This window comes from Myotis daubentonii, chromosome 4 (assembly GCF_963259705.1).
Source record: "Myotis daubentonii chromosome 4, mMyoDau2.1, whole genome shotgun sequence".
In the NCBI taxonomy this organism is placed as follows: Eukaryota; Metazoa; Chordata; class Mammalia; order Chiroptera; family Vespertilionidae; genus Myotis; species Myotis daubentonii.
Window position 1 is genome coordinate 100450470 of NC_081843.1, and position 20166 is coordinate 100470635.

Here is a 20166-nt window from a genome sequence, read left to right on the forward strand (position 1 = left end):
TGAGGGTAATACTCTCAAAGATCTCTTCCAGCTCTGTAGTGACCAACTTCTATGGCAGTCATTGCCTCATTTACTGACATCACTTAGTAAAATGCTCAGTACCTTGCTTTACTCATATTCCATTTTCCAAGAGGAAGGCCAATTCTTCCCCACTGATGCCAGGCTCTAACTGCTGGCAGACTGTTTCCATCATTTTCCACATGGGAAATGCCTGCTATCTAGGCATCTTGTCCACCAGGCAGTCTTCACTGAACTTGTCTGTCTTCGATTGGGGTAGGTCTCTCGTTGCTATTCTGATAACACCTTGCTACACACCTTTGTTATAGGAGCCCCCACCTTACACTGAGGCAATGAGTTTCTAAATATACATTATGGGCCTCCTCTCCACTAGACACCTAACTCCTCATGACCAGACACCAGCCTTCAACAGAATTTAATCCCTGTGAAGGCAGGGACACTGTCTGTTTTGTTCCTGTCACATTCCCAGTGCCCCGGCATGTACTAGGAGTTAAATAAACATTTTCTGAACAGAAGAATGAATGAATAAGAGAATATCTATTAACATTCATGTCATCAGTATCTCTCCAAGACGAGCCTTTTACAAATATTGAACTAATGACTTGGGGTAATAACACATAATTCACATTTCCAGAATAGACACTGCTAAGTCCAGAAAGAAAGAAAAGTATTTTTCATAAAGCATAATGTCAAAGCATAATTATTTTGTTAATAAGTACAAGTAAAAATGTTTCTTCAAATTTAGAAGCTTGTCAACATGATATACTGACAGCGGTTACAGAATGTAACCAGAGAAAACGGGAAGAAACAGAAACCATTTAACTTATTTGTCCCCTTGAAAACAGGAATTAATGCGTTGTGAGTAGAAAGGAATATGTAACATAAAGGGGGTTGATTGAGATTCCTTGATCTTGGCTGAATCAAGCCCCATTCCCATTTAGCTCCATCCTCCACTCCTTTGAGATTTGTAGAGTGCTTAAGTGCACAAAGCGCTTCCACATATGTCACCTACTTAATATCCTGAAAGGAGCCCTCATGGAAATTCTAGCCCTTCTCAGCTTACTAATGAGAGAGCAGCAGTTCAGTGGCTCAGAGCCACCCTGCAGCTCCTGGGTGTTGGAGCTGGAAGGCAAAGAAAATCCTTGATTCTTTGGGATAGTGTTACCTCTACCTCTACTACAACTCAAAACATCTGTTCACAAAGGGGTTTTGTTGTTGTGTTGTTGTTGAGGAAATAAATCTATACAGCGCTTTGGCTGGAACGTGATTCAGCTTTCTGTTTGTCACAGTGAATTGATGTCTTCCGGTCTCGGTGACTCTACTTGGGATTAGTGTCTGAAGCCCGAGAGCCTCCTAGGAGGATAGCAAGAATTTGAAACATTCTTCAAAAAATGTAAAGGAATTTAAGTGGCCAGGTCTGAGAACTGCACAGCTTTAGTCCATTTCCTCCGACTGGCCTCCTTGGAGTTAGTTCCCCATCACTTTGATAACTTTTCTTACCCACGAAACTTACCTTTCAAGAAAAAAACAAAACACCTCACACTCTTCTAGGAAAGGATTCTAATGCAGGGGAAAGACATACAATTTGAAATGACAAGGCAGCTATTGTTCATTTATCCCTGATTCCTAAATCCACACACACTGATTTATCTTCTGAGGTTCAGAGAAATACCATTTAATCTATTCTGTGTAGGTACTACTGCTGAATAAAGGATAACTTCTTGCCTCCAACTCTCTTTCCTGGCAACAACCACTTAGAAACCTTCACATTTACTCTTCTGCTCAAACGATTGATCCAAATGTTATAGAGATAATGAAAATTCTTTAAGTTTGATAATTTGTAAAAATATTTTTCCCCATCAAGGCTATTTCTAGTATTAGATAATGCTCAAGAATACACCAAGTTCATGAAAACATTTGCGAATTAGAAAAGAAACGACTGGAAATGCATCTCTTAACGACTTCTATTATACACTTTTACAAGTGGCTCTTGGCAAGTCATTAAAAATGACCCACTTCACACTCACAACCACCCTTGTATTATGGGGACTTGATCTTTGAAGCCTTTCTCTTCCCTCAGTAAGAATGGCACAGCTGGTAAAACTGGAGTCATATAGCTTTAAACTATCTGTATCCAATGTTGACATCCTAAAAATGGTCCATTTGTCTCAACAGTTAGTGACTTCAAGATATTTGTTGTGATTTACTCTGCAAGTCTTGTCCTAAGCCATAGCAAGACAAAGCTATCAGGACTGAAGGCTCCAACTCAGATCTGTCTTTTTCTTGGAGACAGTGTGGACTGAGAATAATTTGGTTCAATGGGTAAAAGAAATACAATAGAATGCCATTTTCATTATTTGCAACCCTTTGCTACTGACAATTTTGCCACCTGGAAGCATCATTCCCGATCAGATCAAATGTTTCTAAGAGGACAACAATCCTATATAATAAAAGCTAATATGCAAATTGTTGTCACGCCCTCACACATCACTCCATAATGGCTCAAACACTCAACTCTGAGGAGAGAGGAATGGGGACCAGTCAGGTGCTGGGAGCCGGTCCATCCTTGCTGTTTCAAAGGACCTGGCATATATGGCATACTGTTCTTAAAATGTTTGCTCACCTTCTTGGCACTATGTGTTTTAACCAAGGTCTCCTCTCTGAGAAAGGTTGTTTCCCCAGGTAGGGATTTGCCCCTGAAGTTAGGGAGGGAATAAAACCCCTCAACTAAGTGCCAGGCGGGTAATTAATCACTTTAACTACAAACAATCATGCTTAAGCTACATAATCTTTACTCCCTGGAATGGAGATAAGAAATGCCCTAACCTTTGTAATAGAGATTGATAGGATTGAATCAACTGGTATAAATATAGATGTAACAAGACAGCAAGAGACAGAACTTAGAACACAGAACTTAGAAGACAGAACCAGGAGAGACAGAACCTACCTAGAGAGAGAACATGGCAAAAGATCTTGGACTGAACCTGACTATAGAACATGGCAAGAGAACCTGACTAGAACCTGGAGACTGAACCTGGCTGGAGAACCTGGACAGAACCTGGCTGGAGAACCTGGAGATCCTAAGCAGAACCTCTCTGGAGATCCAGACAAGAACTTGGCTAGAGATCCTGGCTAGAGATCCTGGCTAGGCTGGTGATCAACTGAACACTGCCTCTGTGTCATTCCTTCTTCGCCGACTCCATCCACACCTTTGGGGACCCCTGGACCTGCTGGGGTTGGACCCCAGCATCTCGCACCCGAACAGGGACCCCTAGGTAAGCGCCCCGCACTCAGGACGGATAGGACTCCACCATAGGAAGAAGGTGGATAGTCTTCGCCAACTCCGTCCACACCTTTGGGAACCCCTGGAACAGGATTCCCCTAGGTAACCCCCCACCCCATTGAGAACCCCACACTCGGGATGGATAGGACTCCACTGGGGTACTACAGACCCCCCTATAGAGGATAAGTAGGGTAAGAAGGTGGATAGTAAAGAACTTAGATTGAGAAGACGTGCCATACTGAGTCCAAAGAAAGAAGACTCTGTATTGATCTTTTAACACATATGCTTGCTAGCAGAGGAATTAAGGTTACTCCCAGTCAGACAGAACGTTTTATACAAGAAGTATGTCCATGCTTTTCTGAGGAAGGAAAGGTAAATGTAAAGGCATGGGAGGAGGTAGGCTCAAGGAGCCTTATCCTTAACCCCACTGCAGCCTTTCCACCCCGGGAAAGTGCAGGATTGGCAAGCTCTCCCTGGGGTGATAGATCAGGACTCAGGTAATAGCGGAAAGCGCCAATCCTACTCTTAAAATGGATACAAGAGAGCATTTCGGGTTTTTCTTTTTAATGCCTGCTTTTTAAAAATAAAAAAGGGGGAATTTGCCGGGAGCCGGTCCGTGCTTGCTGTTTCAAGGGACCTAGCATATATGGCATACTGTTCTTAAAATGTTTGCTCACCTTCTTGGCACTATGTGTTTTAACCAAGGTCTCCTCTCTGAGAAAGGTTGTTTCCCCAGGTAGGGATTTTTCCCTGAAGTTAGGGAGGGAATAAAACCTCTTAACTAAGTGCCAGGCAGGTAGTTAATCACTTTAACTACAAACAATCATGCTTAAGCTACATAATCTTTACTCCCTGGAATGGAGATAAGAAACGCCCTAACCTTTGTAATAGAGATTGATAGGATTGAATCAACTGGTATAAATACAGATGTAACAAGACAGCAAGAGACAGAACTTAGAACACAGAACTTAGAAGACAGAACCAGGAGAGACAGAACCTACCTAGAGAGAGAACATGGCAAAAGATCTTGGACTGAACCTGACTATAGAACATGGCAAGAGAACCTGACTAGAACCTGGTGACTGAACCTGGCTGGAGAACCTGGACAGAACCTGGCTGGAGAACCTGGAGATCCTAAGCAGAACCTCTCTGGAGATCCAGACCAGAACTTGGCTGGAGATCCTGGCTGGAGATCCTGGCTAGGCTGGTGATCAACTGAACACTGTCTCCGTGTCCTTCCTTCTTCGCCGACTCCGTCTACGCCTTTGGGAACCCCTGGACCTGCTGGGGTTGGACCCCAGCAGCCAGGCACATATGAGTTCCCGAGAGAGGAATGGGGACCAGCCAGGCACAAATGAGTTCCTGAGAGAGGAATGGGGACCAGCCAGGCTGCGGCCTGGGAGAGGGACAAGCCGCCCGTCCCGTGGTCTCGGGCGCCAGTGGCTGCACCTATGCCTGCGTCTGCGCCTGTGGCCCAGGAGAGGGATAAGCCACATGCCCTGCGGTCCCAGGTACCAGCAGCTGTGCATGCAGCCCCGGAGAGGGACAAGCCACCCACCCCGTGGTCCTGGGCAACAGCGCCTGCAGCTGTGGCCCAGGAGAGGGTCAAGCTGCCTGCCCCGTGGTCCTGGGCACCTGTGCCTGCAGCCGGGACAAAGCTGCCTGCCCACATTCCCCTATGGCTGTAGCTGGCCTGGGTGACGCTGGCCTGGGTCCTGGGTGCTTGCGGCCAGCCAGAGGGAGGGAAGCCCGGGTCCCGGGTGCCTCCGACAAGCTTGAGGAGGGAATCCTCGGTGCCAGGTGCAGGGAAAAGCAGAGACAGTTAGGGGCGATCAGGCCAGCAGGGGAACAGTTTAGGCGCGATCAGGCTGGTAGGGGAGCAGTTAGGGGCCATCAGGAAGGCAGGCAGAAGTAGTTAGGGGCAATCAGACAGGCAGGCAGTGCAGTTAGGGGTGATCAGGCAGGTGAGCGGTTAGGAGCCAGTGGTCCCGGATTTCGAGAATGCAGTCAGACATCCACTGAGGGATCCCGGATTGGAGAGGGTGCAGGCTGGGCTGAGGGACCTCCCCCTCCCCCGTGCACAAATTTTGTGCACTGGGTCTCTAGTAGATTATAAAAATGAAGAGATGACAAAGAGTAATGATTTGTCAGCTAGTACTGAAATTCTTACAAGGAGGGAATAAGATTGATAATAAATAACTATGCTACCATAAAACTACATAATGGTACAAAGACATATAAAAACATTGTGGTTTTTTTTTTTTTTGGTGGGGGGAGGATTGCTCTTTTTTGCTTCCTCTTAATGTAAGGAATTGCTAAATATTATGTACAGAAGCCTACATTTTTTGAATGAAATATATTTGAGGAAAATATTTTAAAACACCATCAAGACTTAGTTTTAAAAAAAAAAAGAATTTGAGCCAGGTCTAGAGAAAATCTGTTGAGATTTCAGAAACATGCCAATCAGTAACCAGATTGGAGTGCTTCAGGGCTGATTCTGAAACTGTGGAAATTCTCAGTATACCTGGAAATAAAAAAAATTATTTATTCTGAGCCAAATCCACATTTTATAAGTGGTTATTTATGTAACCAGCCAGTAAGGGAGTCTGGAAGCTGCCTATTCTCACTCATTCATTCATTCATTCATTCATTCATTCATATATCCTCCTTCTCTCCCTATCCTCTTCTTCTTTCCCTCTTTCCTTCTTCTCTCCCCCTCCACTACTATGGAAAACCAGAAAGCAGTTGATTCAACAAATGCAACAGGTTTTTTAGGCCCAGGCATTGGAATGCAACAGGTTTCTTCTTTGCTAAACTTTCTCAGTTTATTTCAGCAATAGTCCTTGAAACAATCTGTAAACTGCTCATCACATTTTATAGCATTCTAATTGGCTCATTACATATGTCTGGTTAGTTCATACTGGTCAGGAATTTGTGTTGGCCAGCAATGGCTACCGGGACTTTCCAGATGTAATGGGAAATGTTCATCTTGGTGGAGAAAGGAAAGTAAGAGGACAAAGGTATTTCTCCTGGATGCATCCTTTGGAATTTGTCTTTGGTTAAATTGCAAACTGAAGCTTCCTCAGCCTGGTTGCCCAGGCAAAACATAGCTATTTGCTGAGAGCTTTATGCTTGGAGGTGTGCAGAAACTGCCTTCCCATGAGATGGGTGGGACAACGTTATTTTTATTTGTAATGAGAAAGAGAGAAAGAGAAAATCCCCTCACACACCCAACAGAACTTGGAAATCCATCTTTTAAGCCTGCCCATCCATGTTTTCAATGTTTCCATCTTATTTTTTCTTTCTTTATTTTCTTTATTATTGTTATTACTAGAGGCCTGGAGCATGAAAATTGTGCACTCGGGGGGCGGGGGGGCCTGTACTTCAGCCCAACCTGTACCTTCTCTCAGTCTGGGAGCCCTTGGGGGATGTCGGACATCCTTAGTGTTGCCTTGGAGGCAGGAGAGGCTCCTGCCACCGCCGCTGCGCTTTCCAGCCGTGAGCCCGGCTCCTGGCTGAGTGGCGCTCCCCTTGTGGGAGTGCACTGACCAACCGGGGGGCAGCTCCTGCAATGAGTGTCTGCCCCCTGGTGGTCAATGCATGTCATAGCAACTGGTCGTTCTGCTGTTTGGGCAATTTGCATATTACCCTTTTATTATATAGGATTATTATTGGATTAGAGCTATTCTTGGTTAGATCTATTGATAATCCTTAATCACAGTTTTGTTTTGCCAGTGCACACAGGACTGCTCAACTAAATTATAAAATTAAAATTCTCCTAAGCTGAGCCTTTCCTAAGTCTATATTTGCAAACTTGTTTTCAGTCAATAGTCTGGTGTGAAAATCTGAGGAACATTATGGTGCACTGGAAAAGGATTCAAGAATTCAGAAATCTTGCCCTAGCATGTTTGGCTCAGTGGATAGAGCATCAGCCTGTGGACTGAAGAGTGCCAGGTCAAGGGCACATACTTTGGCTTCAGGCTCCTCCCTGGCCTGGGCCCTGGTCAGGGCTTATGCGGGAGGCAACCAATCGATGTGTTTCTCTCACATTGACATTTCTCTCTGTCTTCCCCTCTCTCTTCCATTCTCTCTAAAAATTAATGGAAAAATATCCTTGGGTGAGGATTAACAAAAAACAACAACACAAAAACCCCCACAAAAAACAACAAAATAAAAAGAATTCAGAAATCTTAAGCAACAGCAGCAGAAGAGATTTCCTAAATATTAAGAAATAAACTCGTTATTCCTCTTTATTTTCCCATCATTGAGCATTCAAAAAAGAAAAAAATAGCTATAAATTGTGTTAACTAGTCCCTCTGTCATTTCCCTATTTGCATCTAGAAGTCATGTACTTTGGTTCCTGTAGTGAGCGAGGGTTTTCCTAATAGCAGGAGCTGAAATGTACTTGAAAATAACTTAATAATTTTGTGGGCCAGGTTTGAGAAAGCCAAGGATCTAATGCTTTCCAAAATCTCTAACAGAGCCTGTTAGAGTCTAGACAACAAAGACGAAAGCCAACACTCTTCTGAGCTAACATTGCTTGTGTTGGTGCACGTGTGTTTATTTCACAGCTGCTGAAGGTTGGTGGTGCTACAGATCGGGTGCCCAGTGACTGACTTGAGAACTCAATAAAATTGTTCTTTTTTTCGGTATCCAATATGTACTTAAACTTGTTGAAATCTGTCACATCACTTATACTGAATTCATCACCTCAGCTGAATGCCAGCTCCCTCCAGCCACCACCACTGTGGTCTCCCTGTTGCTAAACTCTCATACACGAACTTTTTGGAGTCTTTCACCACTAGGTTCAGGGCTACTATTAATTATCTTGGGCTTTCCCACTATCACACTGATCCAAGTTTCTTCCCTTATTAAAGTGTACTGGGAGCACTTCCCCAATTCTACCTATCACAGACAATGTATTCAGAAACTCCATATAGGCTATTATTATAGGTAGCCACTGGGCAGGAAATAGCTAACCAAAGTAAATGCTGGAAGTGGTCGGAGAAATCACCAATCCAGTGATTCTCAAAGTGTGGTCCCTGGAACGGTAGCATCAGCATCACCTACCTGGGACCATGTTAGAAAGGCAACTTCTCAGACCCCCACCCTAGCCCTACTGAATCTGAAAAGGCCCAGTGATTTGCATTTAAACAAGTCCTCCAGTTGATTCTGTTGCACATTCAACTTTGAGAACCACTGATCTAATCATCCTACCTATTTTACAGATGAGAATGCTGAGATTCATGAAAGTTAAATGAGTTACTCATGACTTCTTACCTAGTTGGCATCTGATGTCCAGTTTGGGGCTTTCCATGTTCCAGAGAGCATTATTAATCATCAAACCATAGTTTGCTGACTCCGTTCCAAACATCCAAGTTAGTAAATATACAACTTTTGATGGGACAGGAGGTAGTGAGAATTGAAGGCTGTTGCTCTAAAGCAGTGGTTCTCAACCTGTGGGTGGCGACCCTTTGGGGGTCGAACGACCCTTTTACAGGGGTCACCTAAGACCATCCTGCATATCAGATATTTACATTACGATTCATAACAGTAGCAACATTACAGTTATGAAGTAGCAACGAAAATAATTTTATGGTTGGGTCACAACATGAGGAACTGTATTTAAAGGGCCAGAAGGTTGAGAACCACTGCTCTAACGGCATGTACCATTACCTGATCCCACTATATTTACTTCCCCTGCAGACAACTATATCTTCTAGGAGACCCAGATAAAATCAATTCACTACATCTGATTAACACTGTTCAATAAGAAGACAAGTAATAAATTTGTACTAATTAAAGTTCTGAAGCAGGAGAAAGCAATACAATGTAGATATGTAGGTTCCATCCCTAGAACAAAAGGCTGTGAGACTCTCCTGTCCACACCTCCTCATCTGCAAATAAAAAAATTGCATAGAATTTCGATAACGACGAGGGCTTTTCAGACTTGTTTTATGTGTACACTTTAGAGCGTTTGATGTGCGCTCACAGAAAGCCAGTTGTGATCAGTCGTTCTGCTAAGTCTCAAATACTAACATTAAAAATGCATGTCATCTAAAGTTGAGGTCAAATATTCCCGTTGATCGCCCTTGAGCGTGTTCAGATAGCTGATTATTCACTTGCCAAAATAAGCTCTCGAATAAACAAATGGCCTGCTGAAAGAACAAAGTCGGAGATATCCAAGTGCTTAGTGAATTCATCAGTCACAAACACTAGCGGGGGTCAGGAAAGATAGAGAGAGTGTGTCCTAGAGAGTGTGGGTCTGGCAGTGTCCAGCCCACGCCTGCTCTCTAGGTTCCTCCCTCTGCGCCTGGCTGCTGCCAAACAGCCAAGCATGTCTTGAATTGCAGTGACAGAAATGTTCAAAGTCTTATCACAACAGAAACAACTTTGCCCTAAAGTCAACGTTTTGCTGAAGGAAAAGATTGATTAAACCAAGGACAAATCCTTGGATACATCACTCTGAAATAAGAATGAATGATGGTAGTGAAAGCGCAATCATCCCTGGAGTGGTTTACAGTTCCCCAAGAAACTTCTAGAAGGATAATTTATAGTTGGTGAATTTAAGATGTGATTGTGAAAGAAGGATTGGGGGACTGAGGTTGGGGGTGAATTTATACAAGGTTCTATCAGTATACATACATTAACTAAAATGAAGCAATAAAAAGTACAGTAAACAATACACTGAGTTTTGATACATAATAAAGTAGCAATCATAACACCATGCTGTTGAATTCCATTTATCATTCCTTGATTGCATATATTTTTTAAGATCTTTCTCCAGATTCAAAGTTTACAAATTATTTTGTTGCATATTAAGATGCATATTTTCTACAGGCTTTTAAAAAAATCTAAACTCTTAATGCTTTTCACATTTCTAATTCTCACTTCCTATTACTTGCCTTGGTACTAAAGAGTTGTAGAAATGCAATGGTATGAGATTAAGATAAAATAAAACAAAACAAAATGCTTTGGGAAACTCAGCTCTGTTGATTATTTCTCAAACTACATTTCCTTTTCCTGACATTTCTTCCCATGAAAACTTCATGACAAAACCCAGGCCAACAGCCCTCTCATCCATCTCAGCTCCTTCATGTCTCCTGAGAACACAACTGAGGCATATGCCTCCTTTCATTCCTCCCGCCCCAAGATTTTGTTTCAAAAACCTCTAGCTCTTTCCCTGTCATCTTTTAGTATTCTACTTTCTATCCTTAACCCTAGGTGCATTTTCCATGAGGAGTGATGTCTAAATTCTATGCACTAGAAACTAAAATTCTGCAAGTCGACAAGAAATACAATCAAGGTATTAAAATTTTTGCAGGACAACTCACTCTGACTATAAACCTTAAAATTAGTTATTGAGGTAAAGTGATTTGTCTATTTTTCCATTCTGTGATACTCCCAGAATGACACTGGGGATTTTCAGCTCCGCTGTATTTTTTCTCACTCTGTGGATTATCCATTTTACCCTTTACCAGTTTCTTGACTGCTAAGCAGCATACTCCTGGGCTGCCCTCCTGCTGCTGGGCGATCATTATGCACCGGGAACACATTCTTACTTAAATATTAATCAGACAAAAAATACGACGTTGTATATAAACTCATCACAAAAATAATGAGAATACCCCAAACACTAAACACAAATGCACTTTTAAGATAAGCCATTGTCGCAGACCATGCCCATTGCATTCCTCTTTGATATATATTATTAAAAATTGACACTAAACTCTGAGCCTAATCTACTTCTACTTATTTTAATACTCATTCTCAGACATGATATGGAAGAAATAGGATTCCACTTAATTTATTTAGGAATCCTGTGGTTTCTAACATTCTCAAACCTTAAAAATGAGTCAATGCTCACCTAAAAGCTATCAAAAATATTTAGTAGACTCTAAAGTAAACATAGCCAAGGGTCTTCTGAATCAATCTATATCTTAGATGACTTCCTTGTACAGCAGGAAGTCTGGCATGGCCTTCAAGTCATTTGAATTACAATTGGAAGCTCAAAGTTCATGTGAAAACCCTTTTTTCAAACTCATCTTATCCCATTAAGTACTTCCATTAGTCTCCTAATTGTCCCCTTTTTGCAACCCAAACACTAGTTACCACCTAGCAACTGATCAAGAAAAGGTAAAAAGAAAAAGAGCCTTCTGGGACCAATACGCAACATTCAGTTACAGTTACTAGTATGATGGCTTGGTTATATAGATAATTGCACCATATTTTACTGAATATCGTGCAAATATCTCCCAGGAAGCACACAATCCCCAGAAATTACAGTACCTCAGGCTCAAAAGACAGAAAGAGAAATGTTTGAACGACAACCTGTGAATTAGATCTTTTTGAGAAAATTAATTCATCTTTCTCTTTCAATGTATTAGGTATAGATTGACACAATTTAGAACATAATGAGGCTCAGTAATTTACATCATGTAGGTTGGGCGTTGTTTTCTTCCAGATGTTAGAGGAGGAAGAGGGTAATTCACACTGGGGCAACCACACTTCACGGCTGCACTCCACCCACGTGAGCTGCTCCCTGCTGCCCGCTTTATCAGCTTAATCTTTGGTTTTCTGTCCGCTCACATGCTTTGCTCCAGGACTACGGTTAAAAGGATGTGGTATATAGACATTGGAGTAAAGCAGCCACTTAAGACATTGGGCCACCAGAAATCCCAGAACTACAAAACAGGGGGGAAACCCACAAAAGAAACCTTTGGAGCAATATGGCTCAAGACAAAGCCTTTGGGTACCAAGGGCAAAAAGTAAACAAAAGAAGCAGGAAGTGTCTCATAAATTCAGCATGGCCCTTTTAGGTCAAATGTTCAATCAGAGACTTGCCAGGAACCGTAGGTGGAGCTGCTGTTAAGTGTCAAGAGTCATGCAGGGGGTAAAATGCTTCCCTCTCCACTAAACCAGGCCACTAGGAAAGGCCTGAGGTGAGAGAACCATGTTATAGCAAGTAATGCAAGAAACGAGCTGCCCTCGACCTCAGAATGAGGTCAGCAGGAACGTTCTGCTGACCTCATCCTGAACAAGAAGAAAGCCCACTTCAAGGCACTGGTAAGATTTCAACCAGGTCACTACTCTCTGCACCTAGTGATGAAAGTCTTCAGCAATTTATTATTTTTTAGAGTATACAGTTATTATTCACTGTATATCATAAACTTTTTAGAATTTGAATTTTAGAGAAAAAAAGAAGGGAGATGGAGAGAGACATTGATGTGAGAGTGAAATATTCATCCTGACTCCTGCACGCCCCCTACCGAGATCAAGCCCCTAACTCTGACCAGAAATCAAACCTGCAACCGTTCAGTGTAGGAGAGACATCCAACTGAGCCACACTGGCAGGGTATATCAGACACTTACAAAAAATTCAGAGACATTTGCAAAGCTAACTCCCTTGCTTCCCTGGGAACATTTTCCAAGTAGCAGTATTACCAACACTTCATCTTAATCAGTCTATTTTATTTTACTTTACTATGTCATGACTAATTAATAATATAATATAATTATTTTAAAATTCGTTCATCTTCTGTGTCTTCCCCCTAGGCTGCAAGCTCCATGAGAGCAAAGAGTTAGACTTGTTCATTGATATCTCTCCTGTTCGGAATGCCTGACACAGAACAGAACGAATTACTTTATTTCAAACATGTTCATGAATATAGGAAGCAGTAAAAATAGTGTCTTAGCTAACACAAGGGTTTTGCTACATAGTCTTGGCATTCATCTATTCATTTAATTCCTTTAATATTTTTATTAAGAAACTATGTACCCTTATAGTCACAGTTTCCAAATAAATAAATATTCATAATTAAATATTTAGGCTATTCAGCAACAACCACAGAAATGTGAAATGTGGAAAAATGTATTAATTCAGACTCACTTGACTTTTATTTCGTGAGAGCACGTGGAGTTTTGTTCAGGGAACCATATTCAAGATATGATAGTGTATATCAGATTGAAAGGAAATGCTTTCAAATTTTTAGGGATGCCAACACAAATATCAAGGAAGAAGCCATAAAAGTACGAATAATTTCAATGCTAAATTAGATGTTGTATCCTCTATTCATCAGTACAGGTCACCCAATGCTCTACTAGACAGCACTCATTCATTCACTCATTTAGCTACTTAAGCATATCACGCCTGCATTCATGTCACAGGTATTTCCTGAAAACTATGTGATGTTCCAGGGAGTGGGAAGGGAACAACACAGCCATCAGCAAAGCAGACAGAAGACACTGCCCTGGTCCAGCCGCCTTTCCAGGGAAGTTGTGCTGTTCTGACAGGAAGTTGTGCCTGTTTTTGAAAGCAGTGCCATTACTTCTCATCAGCCAAATTCTGTACTCAGTGGCTTCAGTTTTAGAATTCTCCTCATTAGAGAGGGGTTTGTTCTTTTCTCCAGACTCTGTATTTTAAGATGTCTGAACAGCTTCAAAATTAAGATCTATTATTCTCTCCACCACCACAGGGGAAATACACTTAGGAAATGCTTTTCCCATTTTGATTCATTAAAGTAAAAACCATTTGCATTTTTCAGCAGGGAGTATTTATAAAAATATCCCCATTAAGTAATCTCATCAAGTAATTCTGGATGAAAACATCTCAAAAACAGCAGAAAGTGTCCATGAAGCAGAAGCATTCTTAAACCTATGTGCACAATTAATAATTCACATGTCTTCTTCCGAGCTGTGGTTAGTGCTAATGTGCTGCTCGTCCTGGCCTCAGTAAAATTGTTACCTCTGATGTTTATTCAAACCTAACTGTAACCACAATGAGGCCAGGGCTTGGCCTATTTGTCCCCTGACCATGGTGCCCTTGAGTATTCAATGGATTTGCTTTATATTTGTGAGATAATCCTTTTCCAGTTGAGCTGCTGTTTTTTTCAGGGGGAATTTTTTTTTTTCCAGCTTGTGTAAGTGGTGTTATAACACTTAAGAATGGTTCTGTTTTCTTTATAAAACTTAACTGGACTATATGATATCTTCCATCCTTCTTTGCCTCATTTGCTTTTACAAGGCAGCCCTGAGAACACACAAATTAATATTCACTGCACAGATCTAGATGTATTTCAAAAACTTGTAATTTTTTTATACTTTCTAAACCTAAGAGCAGCATTTTGGGAAAAGAAGAAAAACAAAGACCAAGAAAGAAGTTTTAAAACACCTACAAAATGTAGTGAATGCCAAAGAATGATTTCCTATATATAATTTCACCCTTAACTTTTGGAAAGAATGGATGATTGTTTTTGTTGCTGCTATTTTTTAAGTTGAACATTTATATGAACGATATGAGAAAAAAAGTTGCAAGTATATAATCAAGCACGCATATCTATCCAATGGGTAAATCACCAACAGAATGGGTATTATGTTTAGTATCAGGTAGAATTGTTATTATAATTGAAAATACCTACCAATAGACTCAAAATATGTCTGTGTTACTGTGACAGGTCAATGCTGGGCAACATCTAAAGCAAAACTAACAATTAACATCATATTTATATTTACAAGGATAATGGATAACCTTTGGCTATGTGCCATCTGTTTGCATTGAGGAGAGTCGCAAGAAAGAGCCTGGGGATATCCACAATTGATGTGGATGACACTGACATTTAGTCTGCCTTTTCCTGTATCATCCTCAGTATGTGGACACACAGGAGACAGTTCTCTCTTAGGAAAATGCATTATGGCAGGGGTCCTCAAACTTCGGCCCGCAGGCCACATGCAAATACAAATATTGTATTTGTTCCCGTTTTGTTTTTTTACTTCAAAATAAGATATATGCAGTTTTCATAGGAATTTGTTCATAGTTTTTTTTAAAACTATAGTCCGGCCCTCCAACGGTCTGAGGGACAGTGAACTGGCCCCCTGTTTAAAAAGTTTGAGGACCCCTGCATTATGGTCTCAAACGACTACATTCTTCATGTCTTCCAAATACATTGAACTGTGAAACTGACTGTGTTTCCCTGTTTGAACAATAGGGAATTCGGCCAAATTTGTGACCACTGTGGACAAATGTGTCAGTGCCAAGCATTTGATACATGTTAAAACATGGGTGAACCTTGTAAACATTATGCTAAGTGAGAGAATCCTGTCACAAAAGACCACATATTGTATGATTCCCTTTTTATGAAATATCCAGAATAGGCAAACTCATAGAGACAAAAAGAATATTGATTGCAGGTTGTCTAGGACTGTGGGGTGGGAGAAAATAAGAGTGTGGTGATGACGGTTGCACAATTCTGTGAATATGCTAAAATCAGTCAATGAACTCTTGAACAGGTGAATCACATGGTATGTGACCGTACATCAATAAACCTGTTATATATAAAAAAAGACCTTTTGAAAAGCTAAATATCTATTTGGGTCAACAACTGATGAGTCACAGTTGAGATCATCCCAAGGGCAAGACCCTGAATCAGAGTAGGGGGCTGCAGTTGGGAAATGAGGTGTTTCATGCTTGTTTCCTGTGGCCAGAGATAGTCAATGGGCAAGTGAGAGTGTCAAATCCTGTCCCTGAGGTCTGGCTGGACATGTGAGGAGGAGTCCTCAGAGGAAGCCAAGGGGGTTCCCAAGATGCTAGAGAGCTGCAGACCAATGAGTCCTGCATATATCCCTTTAGACAGAAGTGTGGCAAGTGGCTACCCGTCGTTGCAGAAGCGAGGCTAATTTGAATATTTCACTCTCCAGCTTTTAAACTGGAGGAAAATAAAGGGAATGGTGTATACATTTTTCTTAAAACTAGCTAAGGTTAGAGTAGGAGACAAAGATGATGAAGCAAAAAGCCAGCCCAAGGCATTGACATATCTGTTTTTAGAAATAATTTGTGTATATTTGCTATTTTCTGTACTTATCAAATTTAAGATTGGGTAATTTATTTTGATGTTATTTTAATTATAAACAAGAAAAATTTACTCATTTTAAAACAATATTGAGAAAAGGGTTTACATACTTACAAATTATAATTTATTATATTTATGGGGATTACTCCAGAGCTTGGGACTTTTTAGTTTGTTAGTCCTTTGAATAGCTGGAAAAGAGAAATGAATATATTAAAGTTATGAATGCTATTTAAATATTTAATGAAATTTAATTAACTAAGTTGTGAAGGTCCTCTTAAATGTGATTGCTAAACTGTATGAGATTTATAATAGAACTAGTGGCTGGTGCACAAATTCGTGCACATTGGAAGGAAATTAATTAGAAGAAATATATTAATATCACTATTCGCCCTTTCTCTATAATAGAAGTGTCAACCAAATTCAGGATCAATAATGACAGATCGAAACACACGCGTGCGATTGGCACCAGTGAGAGCTTTATATGTATCGTGCATGCACGAGTCAACTTAGCCTTTTATATATATATATATATATATATATATATATATATATATATATATATAATAAACTTGCTTAATTAGACCTGCTTTCTGATTTAGCTAAATGTTTTCTAGCCCAGTGAAGCACCCCAACTTCTCTTTCAGGTAATTGTCACAACACAGCAGTAAATATCAACACAAAGCAGATTATTATTATAGATCACGCAGGGAGAACAAAGGGTAAAATATTTAACTGCAGCAGTGTTTGACTATATTTTGCACAATGAGAAAACCTGAAGTCATTTTCAAGGTCCACCATTTCTTACTTCTTTTCAGTTGGATCAAGTTTCTAAGCTTTCTAAATCTCCATTTTCCGGCTAATGAAAAGAAAATAGGATTCCATCGAATTTCCTATCTACCTACTCCAGGACTTCAGTGAGGATCAAATAAGATGAGGCATGGGAAAATGCTTCACAGACATTTGGTTACAGTGTAAAATGTTTCCACCTGGGTGTTCCTGGGCTGAAGAAACTCCAAGGAGGCTAGTTGTCGCTAGAGAGAGGAAGCCAGGCATTGCTACGTGACATCATTACCAGAAGGACACTTCGCATATTAGCCTTTTATATATATATATAGATAATGGGAGCTTGAGTTAAACTTAAAAACCTAGGAAAACTAGATTTTGGGATTTGCAATGTTAATACATTGAATACTAATTTTTTAAAAAAAACAGAAGAGGTACAAATACATTTTTCTTATGAGCAGGGATTTAAAACCATGAAATCAAATTCTAGAGTTTATATTATCCCATTCTTCTGAGTAGTTTTGGTTCCTCTTCTGATTTATTTAAATCATCATCCACCATTCAAAAAAGAAATCTCATTGCCCCTTACATCATCTTATCTCAGCCTTTTTTCTCCTCTAACATTTATTACCCTAGGACATTTCTTACAGACAAAATCCATGGCTTATATTTCCCATCACGTTATAAACACAACTTCCCAAATTTCTAGCCAGCATCTCAAGCTTCCTTGCAAGTGTCCTTCTCTCAATGCATTTTCCCTCCAAGATGATAGCACTCTCATCACCCCAGTCACCAAACTGCAAACCTCAACCACCTTTATTCTCCTGCTATGCTTTGCTCCCTACCTGCAATTAGCTGGATTCCCACTGGGACGGCAGTTTCTTTCTCAACAGCCCTTTCCATTCCATGTGTCACTGCTCTGATTCAAACCCTCTGAAATGGATCCCCCCATTCTTCTCTGTTTAGTTAAAATCAAATGCCATTTTCAATATCAACCCCTGAAATATGTCTAGGACATTATTTTTTTAAAAAATCTTCCAAGACCTCAAACTGCCTAACAGGAGCAAGACATTTTAACCTCAGATGTAAGGCCTCCACCAGTCTAGATGGTCTTTACCTCTTTTCCACATAAAGTCTTGTATTCAAACTTTACGACCTACAGCGAATGCTCTTCATGATTATTTCTCTCATGCCTCCAACTGTCAGAAATCTTTCTTTTCTGAGTTCCACCAAATATATCACAGATCCTTCCTTTGTGGTTCTTACATCTCAAAAATAAAATAAAGAAGAAAGAATGAAAAGGAATGGAGCAGAAGGAAAGCAGACAAGGAAAGAAGGAAAAAAGGAAAAGGAAGGGAGGAAGAAGGGAAGAAAAGGCTAAAGGATGTGACTGATGGTCTGCTCTGGGACAGGCTCTGATGGAATCTTTCTCATTTGTTTCCCACTGGATATTTACAACCACCAGTCCTTTAATTATAAATATTTTTCAGAAAGGGACACAGATCGGAGAAAGTCAGTGCCTTGCCAAAGCCTAGCCAGCCAGTAACATCTAGAGCAGGGATTTAAATCCAGGACTGTGACTGCCAGCCCCAGAGGAGCAGCACTTGGTGCAGGGGAATGAGTCAGGAGGGTGTGCGTCTCCCTGGAGGTCCCAGAGAGAAGAGACATTGTGTAGCATCAGAAGGATTTGGATCACAACCATGAGGGCATGTGAACTGCCACAGCCATGGGCTCCTAGTCAGTTTTGTTGGGGAAGTTGACAGTGGTGGGCCACTCAGCCCAACCAGAGGCAGGCTCCTTTGGGAGGGAAATGGGAAGAGACTCCTGTAGGCAGCAGCTGAAGGAAGGTGTGTGCTTAGCCACACTGGGGGCGACAAGACTAGGGACTGGCTGCAGAAAGGGCATTAGCAAGTTACTTTATGAAAAAAAAATATAGAGAGAGATTGTAAAAATAATACGCTTGAAAAACACTAATCTGCAATTTATCACAAAGCTTTTTTTCTTAATATGGTCCCTGTCTACTCTTGGAGAGGCTGCCTCCACTGTACCCGCTCTCCCCAACAAACATTTTAGTTACATTATATTTATGCCAAACCCCAAAGTCTAGCCTCTGCCCCTTCTATGGACAGGTTGCGCTGAGACAGCTATGTTTGAGTCATCTTTGCAGCATTCATTCTCCCAGGTGCAGCGTGCATTAACGTGGCAGAAACTCATTGAATAGTTTGTTAGATTCACGAGTTTTATTCAGATTCCATCAATTATTTTAGAGAAAAATACAAAAATATATTAATTTAATTTTCTGTTATCGTATTCATGTTAAATATAAGTTCTAATATTTCTTCTTGGTCCAACTCAATGAGCACTATCACAACACTCACTCTCCTGCTTGTCAGAATGTGACTATTTCTGTAATTTTTGATAGTTTTACCTCTTTTAAGTATAATAGTTCTGTACAAAACTATGTTATAATACTAAAGAGAACTGCCTAGCGGACATCATCTAATCCCCAAGAGGGGGAAGTCCTGAAGGTGCAAAACTCCTTTGTTCTTTCAGATTCAAGTCCTGCGGCAATGTCATCACTCTTGATGGCATTTCCTTCTCTGTATTTGACTTTAGGAAGTTGAAGGAGGAAATTGCAGGTGAGAGAAAATCCTTTTTTGATATAAATTTGTGGTTCCAAGTATTGCAGTTTAGACAAATTGGAGTTTCTACAGTTTGTGATCTTAAAATATTCAAACCAGTCACCATAATTCTGACCTTCAGCCATGCTACCTTTTTTAAAAAAAAATATTTTTATTGATTTCAGAGAGGAAGAGAGAGGGAGAGAGATATAGAAACATCAATGATGAGAGAGAATCATTGATCGGCTGCCTCCTGCATGCCCTCTATTGGGGATCGAGCCCACAACCCAAGCATGTGCCCTTGACTGGAATCGAACCTGGAACCCTTCGGTCTGCCGGCCAATGCTCTAGCCACTGAGCAAAACCAGCTAGGGCAGCCACACTACCTTTAAAATCAAATTCCTTAGCCTCACACATACCTCTGCAAATTAATAAATATAGGAGGCCTGCACTCAACATGGTAGGGTTTATTACTTTTACCTAAAATATAAGTTATTGACAATATAAATAAAAGAGATAAATAATAACAAACATTAAAGGCTACATTTTAATTATTAAATAGTTTTTTTGTTATTGTGTTTTTAGTACATCAACTAATAAAAATTACAAAACACTA

General features: G+C 40.7%; 1 protein-coding gene across 3 annotated transcripts in view; it reads right to left on the minus strand.

Moving 5' to 3' along the window:
• The window catches only part of FBXL7 (F-box and leucine rich repeat protein 7), a 327587-nt gene that overhangs the window by 129081 nt on the left and 178340 nt on the right, over positions 1-20166 (minus strand). Inside the window, exon 2 of one of the 3 annotated variants that reach the window (XM_059694759.1) lies at positions 16261-16334. The exons of the other annotated variants lie outside the window; for them this stretch is intronic. The gene's annotated coding sequence lies outside the window, so the exon portion shown is untranslated. The remainder of the gene's footprint in view (positions 1-16260; positions 16335-20166) is intronic. 3 annotated transcript variants of the gene reach the window in all.